The sequence below is a fragment of the Lathamus discolor genome, chromosome 7 (genome assembly GCF_037157495.1).
Source record: "Lathamus discolor isolate bLatDis1 chromosome 7, bLatDis1.hap1, whole genome shotgun sequence".
NCBI classification, from domain to species: domain Eukaryota; kingdom Metazoa; phylum Chordata; class Aves; order Psittaciformes; family Psittacidae; genus Lathamus; species Lathamus discolor.
This window is the reverse complement of record NC_088890.1, coordinates 1,880-9,964: the sequence shown is the minus strand read 5'-3', so window position 1 is coordinate 9,964 and position 8,085 is coordinate 1,880. Positions and strand designations below refer to the sequence as shown.

The 8,085-nt window shown below is 52.5% G+C and overlaps 1 long non-coding RNA gene across 1 annotated transcript; it reads left to right on the top strand.

Moving 5' to 3' along the window:
- The first annotated feature begins 1,507 nt into the window (after positions 1-1,507).
- LOC136018255 (uncharacterized) lies at positions 1,508-7,632 on the top strand. Its single transcript, XR_010614318.1, has 2 exons — positions 1,508-2,779; positions 6,662-7,632. It is a non-coding gene; the product is annotated as an uncharacterized LOC136018255 (long non-coding RNA).
- The last annotated feature ends 453 nt before the right edge of the window (positions 7,633-8,085 follow it).

Genomic DNA, 8,085 nt, shown 5'->3' with positions numbered 1-8,085 from the left:
GGCCAGGAGCCTGTCCACAGAGCACCAGGACAACCTGGAAACAGGAGACTTCCTCAGAAACAAGTCCTGGAACATTTCCAGTTCATCCTCAAATAACCTCCTGTGACACCACAGTCATTTTCAGCAGCACGCAGTGACCAATAAGGTCATACATATTTTATCCTGTAGGGTGCTGTACGCATAGCCTGCGTACTGGGCCATCCAAAGCTGTCTCATACATTAAAAGCACTAGGATTCAAAGGGCACTTGTAAAGCTTTAATGAGAGAAACTCCGTTTAATCTTTGGAAGGCATAATTTATAGATGGCAGAAAATTCCGTGAGCAAGCCTTAGATCAACTGCTCCCACATCTAAGGCCTTCACCTCGATGGCCAGGGCAAATCAGCAGCAGAGCAAAACAGACTGAGACTTGAAATGACTTAGCATAAACTAGAGAAGCACTAAAGCCACCCAGTCTGTTAACTTGATGCGTCTCCTGCTACAAGCACCTTGCAACACAGATCGAGATCTGGATCAGCTCCCTTACTATGTTGTCTCTGCATCTAGAATACTAAGCATTTATGAAGAAACCTGATGACTTTACTGGAGCAAGGCAGGTGTCCAAACTGGGGGAAACCAGGAGAGCAACAGCAGCAACTGAAATCCTCACTGACAGTCTCAACAGAAAGGCTGCGGGGTGAGCTGGGTGGGCTCCCCCAGGGCACAACACAGCAAGGTCTATTTGGAGAATGAAAGGAGGGCAATGAGCTCTGCCCCTGGTGCTGTTGGAGACCTCACTCATTTCATAGAGAGAGAATTTCACTCTCCAGATCTTTCAGCATTTAAAGCTACGGTGAACAGTCTCATTTCCAAAATAACTGCAAGTTTAGATCAGAGGAAATAAACAGGTAATTCCTTGGCTAGTTTCTAAACGGGTATTTCCATCTTCGTCCCTTTTCCCATCAGTGAAGATACAGTGTGAATTAAAGACCCTCCCTCCGGATAACTCCCCCGTTTCTTTGCTGCCTCCAGTACCCAGCACGACGTGCTGTGGTATGTATGGAATACGCCTTTGACTAGTTCAGGTCCCGTGTCCTGTCTCTGCTCCCTCCCAGCTTCTTGTGCAACTCCTCACCGGCACAGCACGAGGGACCGATAAGTCCTTGATCGGGGTGAGCGGGAAAGAGCAACCACTGAAACATCGGTGCGCTACCAGCGTTATTCTTAGAGTAAAGGCGAAACTCAGCGCTGCACCACATCCTAGGGAGAGAATTAACTCTGCTGCAGCTGAAACCAGGGCAAAGGGAGAGACAAGCACAGTGGCAGGGCGCAGGGTGCTGGGCCAGGAGACTCCGAGGCGCCTGAGATTTATCAAGGGAGATGAAGGCAGAATCAAGCGCACTGGGGGCTCCTGGCTCGGCTCGGGCAGGCCGCAACCCTGCCGCACCGGGCGGCCAGGAGACGCCCCTCTGTGCCCGCTCGCCTCCCCGAAAACCCCGGACCCCCGGTGCGCTCGGATCTCACCTGCTGCCGCCGCTGCCGGGACCCGCACCCTGCCCGCCGCCACGCCGCTCCCGGGCGCTGCGCATGCGGCACCGACATGCGCGCGGAGGGACGGCAGCCGGTGCGCGAACACCGCGATGCAGCCACGAGCACCCCGCGCGCCCGCCGACACCTGAGCGTGGAGCGGCGGCGGCCACTGCTCACCGGGAGCCAGCAGCAACCCCGCCGCACCGACCGCTTCCGGAGACAGCGGCGGGGACAAAGGGAGCACCACGGCTCATGCGCGGAGCCCGGGCTGCAGTACCCAACTCTGGACACAGGAAGGCAGCAGCGAGCGGTGCCTGGTGTCACACCGCTCGGCGCCCCCGCGTCACCGAGTTTTGCGGGGGTATCCTCTCCACCATCCCCCGCTGCCTCAACCCTTGCAGACCCAGAATCAAGGGTTTTGGAGTATTTTGGGGCCACCACAGCGGCTCCGGCTCCACAAGCACAGCCAGTCACCGAAAGGTCTTTTTGGGGGGATCAGCCCCAAATCAGCCCTCTTTTCAGCGGACCCCCCCAATCCTCTACTCGCGTGCTCCTCTGCCGAATCATCGCCCCCCCCGACCGGTGACACTGGGGTACCCCAAACGACACCATCCATCCCCAGATTCCCCACACCCCGTTTTTATTCCACACCTCCCCCCGTTCCGAGAACAAGAAACAAACAAATAAAACCGAAAAAACCTCAGCAAAAACCGCTCCGAGGAGCACTCAGCGGAGGACGGGAACTGGGCGGGGAGCGGGAATCTCGGAGCCCGTTGCCTCTGCGGTGTCGAAAAAGTGAGGGTGTGCTGCCACCATGTGTCCAAGTGTAGGTATTGCAGGTGGTAAAGATGGGGAGGGGGTCGGCCCGGCTCCGGACGCCGCTCGCTGCTGCCATCATGTGTCCAATCTCGGTACTGATGAGAACGCGGTCCGCTCTATGGCCCCGGGCAGCGCTCGCAGCCCCTCCCTCCTGCCGAGACGTGTCCTCACCCATCATGGCGGCCGCGTTGCCATGGTAACGGCCGCACCGCGCCTGCGCCGCCGCCTTTTTTCGTTCCAAGGTGGCGCTGGCGAGCCTGGTGGGGGGAGGTTTTGCTCCCGTCCTGTTCCTTCCTCCCGGGTCTCGTAGCGTCCCGGGACCCGGCTGAGCACCAGGACCCAACCCCCCCGCCCACCCCGACATCGCCGTCCGGCTTCTCCGGGAGCAGCCGCCGCTGCTGCCCGGGCTCGGCATCCACCTCCTGCACGGCACCACCACCCTGGCCTTCAAGGTACGAATACTGGGGGACAAAGAGACACATAAGGACCAATAGAGAGGGGGGGGGTGCTGCGACCCATGGAGAGCCCAGAGAAACTCCATAGAGACACACTGGGGGTGGGGGCATGGACATAGAGACACATAGCGACCCATAAAGAGACATTAGGGGGTGCTGGGACCCATAAAGACCCCATAGAAACTCCATAGGCTTAAAATGGGTTAGAAGTAGGCAGAAACGGGAAAAAATGACTTTAAACATGTTGGAAATGGGCAAAAAAAGGCTTAAAATGGGTTAGAAGTTTGTAGAAAAGGGTTAGAAATGGAAAGAAATCCATAGAAATGGCCAAAACTGGCTTAAAATGGGATAAAAATGGGCAAAAATAAATACGAGTTAAAAATGGGAAAAAAAGCGTAAATTGTTTTCAAAATGGCCAAAAATATTTTAAAGCAGCTTAGAAGAAGGCAAACCCGGGTTAGAAATGGCCGAAAATAGCTTAAAATGTGTTAGAAATGCCCAAAAATGAGTCAGAAATGACCACAAATGGTTTAAAATGGATTGAAATGACCAAAACTGGGTTAGAAGTCTGCTAAGATAGCTTAAAATGTGTTAGAAATGGGAACATTGGGTAAGAAATGGCCAAAAATGGCTTAAAGTTGGTTGGAAATATACAAAAATAGACAAAATAGAAATAGAAAATAGAAATAGACAAAAATCACCTAAAACAGGTTAGAATTGGGCAAAACTGGGTTAGAAATGGCTTAAAATGGGTTAGAAATTGGAAAAAAGTGTTAGAAAAGCTCAAAAATGGCTTAAGAAGGGTTAGAAATGGGAAAAAGAGCATAAAATGTGTAGAAATGGACAAAAATGGGTTAAAACAGGTTACAAGGGGAAAAAACGGGTGAGAAATGGCCAAAAATGGCTTAAAACCAGTTAGAAATCGAAAAAAAAAAAGGTAAGAAACAGTCCAAAATGGCTTAAAAAGGGTTAGAAATTGAAAAAAAACCAACATAAAACATGTTAGAAATGGACAAAATTGGCTTAAAATAGGTTTGAAGTGGGCAAAAGTGGGTTAGAAGTAGCCAAAAATGGCTTAAAACATGTTAGCAATAGGAAAAAAAAGGGGTTAGAAATGGCCAAAAATTGATTTGAAATGGCCAAATTGGCTTCAAACGGGTTAGAAATGGGCAAAACTGGGTCAGAAATGGAAAAAAAAAGGCTTTAAAACCTGTTAAAAATCGTAAAAACTGGTTAGAAATGGCTAAAGATGGTTTAGAAATGGCCAAAATGGCTTAAAATAGGTTAGAAATGGGCAAAAATGGGGGTACAGGCAGCGGGTTGCTGTGCGTCCAGCAGGCGGCGGTATAGTGCTGCAGGTGGCTGGGTCAGCCAAGGGCATGTTCTCTGCTCTATGGGGGGCTCTGTGGTCATAGGCATGGAAATGGGGTGTCTGTGGGATGTCAGTGGGGGATATGGGGTCTTATGGGGAGCTATTGGAGGCTATAGGGTGTCATGGGGGTATATGGGGTACCTATGGGAAAGTTATGGGTGGCTATGGGGCATTTATGGGGTAATATGGGGTGATAGGAGTATCATAGGGATGGAAATGGGGGCTCTGTGTTTCTCTGTGGTGGGTCTGTGGGGCGCTATGGGTGTCTATGGGTCTTTATGAGTTCCTATGGGGCTCTATGGGGCACTCACCCATCGGTGGCCACTCTAACTGCTGAAACTTTCCCTGCTAGCGCCATTGGGAGCGCTTGGAGCTGCTGCCCCACAGCGGCCTCTGCCCTGGGAGGGCACTGGGGCAATGGAAGGGGCCTTAGGGGGAACCGGAGGACAATGGGAGGCAATGGGGGGTGGGGGGGGGTAATAGGGAGTTAATAGAGGGCAATGGGAGGCAGTGGGGGGGAAGGGGGGTTAATAGGGGATAATGGGGGGGGTAATAGGGAGTTAACAGGATCTGTCCACTGGGTTGGACAGATCTGAGCTTGTCTAAATGGGGCTGGACTGGGCTGAATTGGAGTAAATTTTGCTGGGCTAGGCTAAACTGGGCTTGAACTGGCTGATCAGGTCTTGGCTGGGCTGGGCTGAGCTAAACGGGGCTGAATTGTGCTAAACTGGGCCTAATTGGGCTCAACTTGTCTGGGCTGGGCTGTAAGCTGGGCTGAATTGTGCTAAACTGGGCCTAATTGGGCTCAACTTGTCTGGGCTGGCTGAACTGGGTTAAATTGGGCTGGGATAAAATGGACTGAGCTAAACTGGGCTGGATTGAGCTGGCCTAAACTGTGCTACATTGGGCTGGGAAGGGCTAAAGTGGGCTGAAGTGTAGTGGGCTGGGCTGTGTTGGGCTAAACTGGGCTGGACTGGGCTAAATTTGTCTTAACAGTGCTAAACTGTCTGGACAGATGTGAATTGGGCTAAAGTAGGCTGAACTGGTCTAAACTGTGCTGGGCTAAACTGGGCTCAAGAGGGCTAAGGTGTGCTAGACTGGTCTGAATTGGGCTAAACCCTGCTGAACTGTGCTAAATTGTTCTGGACAGGTCTGAATTGGGCTGAACTAGGCTGGGCTGGACTAAATTGGTTTGGACAGGGCTAAACTAGGCTGAAGTGGGCTAAACTGGGCTCAGGAGGGCTAAGGTGTGCTGGACTGGTCTGTATTGGGCTAAACCCTGCTGAACTGTGCTAAATTGGTCTGGACAGGTCTGAACTAGGGTGAACTGGGCTGGGCTAAGCTGGTCTGGACAGGGCTAAACTGGGCTGAATTGGGCTAAAGTTGGCTGTACTGGCTAAAGTGGGCTAAATGGGCTGGGGTGAGCTGGAATGGGTTGGACAGGGCTAAAGTGGGCTGGGCTGAACTGGTGTGAAGTGTCTGAAGTGAGATAAAGTGGGCTGGACTGGTGTGCACTGGGCTAAAGTGGGCTGGGCTGGGCTAAACTGGAGTATACTGGGCTAAACTGGTCCAACCTGTGCTGTGTTGGGCTATATTGGTCTGAACTGTGCTGAATCAGACAGCTGTGCTAAACTCGCCTTAACTGGGCTGAACTGAGCTAAACTGTTTTGAACTGAGTTAGGCCTGTCTGAACTGAGATAAAGTAGGCTGGAGTGGTCTCAACTGGGCTAAACCGGTTTGGGGTAGGCTAAGCTGGTCTGAACTGTGCTAAACAGTGCTGTACTTGGCTGGGCTAAACTGTGTTTTCCCAGATGGCAGGAGAGTATTCTTTGAAACTCAGGTTTGCCAGAATAGAATTCTCTTGTTCAGGCAATTCCAAAATTAAAGAACCCCCATCATCCAAAGCTTGAATTCCATTGAATACAAAATCCTCTCCCAGGAATGCTGCTGTGATGGGTGTGGAAGTTGCTAAGAGGAGCGCCTGGCTCTGATGGGTGCTGGTGCACAGTAGCCAGGGCATGGCCTCCTCTTCCTGTTGGAGACGGTGACACTGAGCGGCCGCGGGGAGCATGAGTGTCTCCGGCAGGAAGGATGGGAAGGGGGACACGGTTCCTGCTGCATGCAGCAGCCCTGCCTCGCCATGACTCCCCCCTCCCGCTGCCGGGCTGCCCCAGCCCCCTTCGGTGCCCCGGTTCCTCGGTTCTTCCCCGTGCAGAGCCGAGCTGTGCCAAGCCGAGCAGTAAAAATCCTGTCCCTGCCCATGGCAGGGGGCTTGAAAGTGGATGATCTGAGGGTCCTTTCCAACCCTAACTAATCTGTGATTCTGTGGTTCTAATAGAGGGTAATGGTGGGCAATGGTGGAGGAATGGGGGTTAAGAGGGGGTAATGGGGGGGTAATGGGAGGCATCGGCTTGTCTTGGAGCCACTCGGGTCGCTACGGGTGGCTCCGTCCCTTCGGGTGGCTTTGGCTCTGCTGGGCTCCCTTCAGGAGGCTTCGACTCCTTCAGGCTGCGCTTGGCTCCCTTCGGATGACTCTGTCCCCTTTCGGCGGCTTTGGCTCAGCTCGGCTCCCTTCGATCAAAAGCCGGTATTCCCTCACTTTTGCCTTAGAAAGTACTGGGAAAGAGGGAATTCACTGGAAAGAGTGCTTCAAAGGCTGCTACAAGTGCTGAAGATTGTTGGAAGAAGTAAACGACCCTCAGAGATCAGCACCATGTTTTTGTATGCCTGTGGGGAAACTTTCTAGAAGAATGATGTAAGTAGCCTCATGAATATGAGGTGATCCTGCCCCTCTACTCTGCTCTTGTGAGACCTCACCTGGAGCATTGTGTGCAGTTCTGGTGTCCTCAACATAAAATGGACATGGAACTGCTGGAACAAGTCCAGAGGAGGCCACGAGGATGATCAGGGGACTGGAGCACCTCCCGTATGAAGACAGGCTGAGGAAGTTGGGGCTGTTCAGCCTGGAGAAGAGAAGGCTGCGTGGAGACCTCGTAGCAGCCTTCCAGTGTCTGAAGGGAGCCTGTCGGGATGCTGGGGAGGGACTCTTCATCAGGGACTGCAGTGACAGGACAAGGGGTAACGGGTTCAAACTGAAACAGGGGAAGTTTAGATTGGATCTAAGGAGGAAATTCTTTCCTGTGAGGGTGCTGAGGCACTGGAATGGGTTGCCCAGGGAGGTTGTGAGTGCTCCATCCCTGGCAGTGTTCAAGGCCAGGTTGGACGACGCCTTGGGTGGGATGGTTTAGGGTGAGGTGTCCCTGCCCATGGCAGGGGGGTTGGAACTGGATGATCTTGAGGTTCTATCCAACCGTAACTATTGTATGATTCTATAATATGCATGTCTTTACGTAATGAATATGTATGCTTAGTGACTATATAAGGACGGCTTGTTTAGCAATTCGGAGACAGAGGTTAGGAGGAGCTGTCCCCCGTGTCTGCCGGCACTGCAATAAAGAATACCTGCTTGAACCTTGAACCCTTTGTTGGCGAGTTTGTTCCTGGAGTTTTCTCCGACCCACCATCGACCCCCGTATCTCCCTAATCCCCCCATAGATGCCGACAGACCCCATTATGGGCCTCCAGACCCTGAACTCCCCCCATATCCCCCTCTAAACACCTCATATCCCCCCCATAGACCTCATAGAATGCCATTTAGGGACTCCAGCCATTTATATCCCCACATAGACACCTTATCTCCCCCCATATCCCCCCACAGAATGCCATGTAGGCACTCTGGACTCCCATATTCCCCCACAGACCCCCATAATGGGACTCGAGATCCCAAAAATTCCCCTCATATTCCCCACAGACCCCCATAATGGGACTCCAAATCCCCCCATATCCTCCCATATTCCCCCACAGAACCCCATGAAGGGTCTCTAGACCACTATAGGGCCCCATGTAGGGACTCCAGATGCCCATGTCCCCC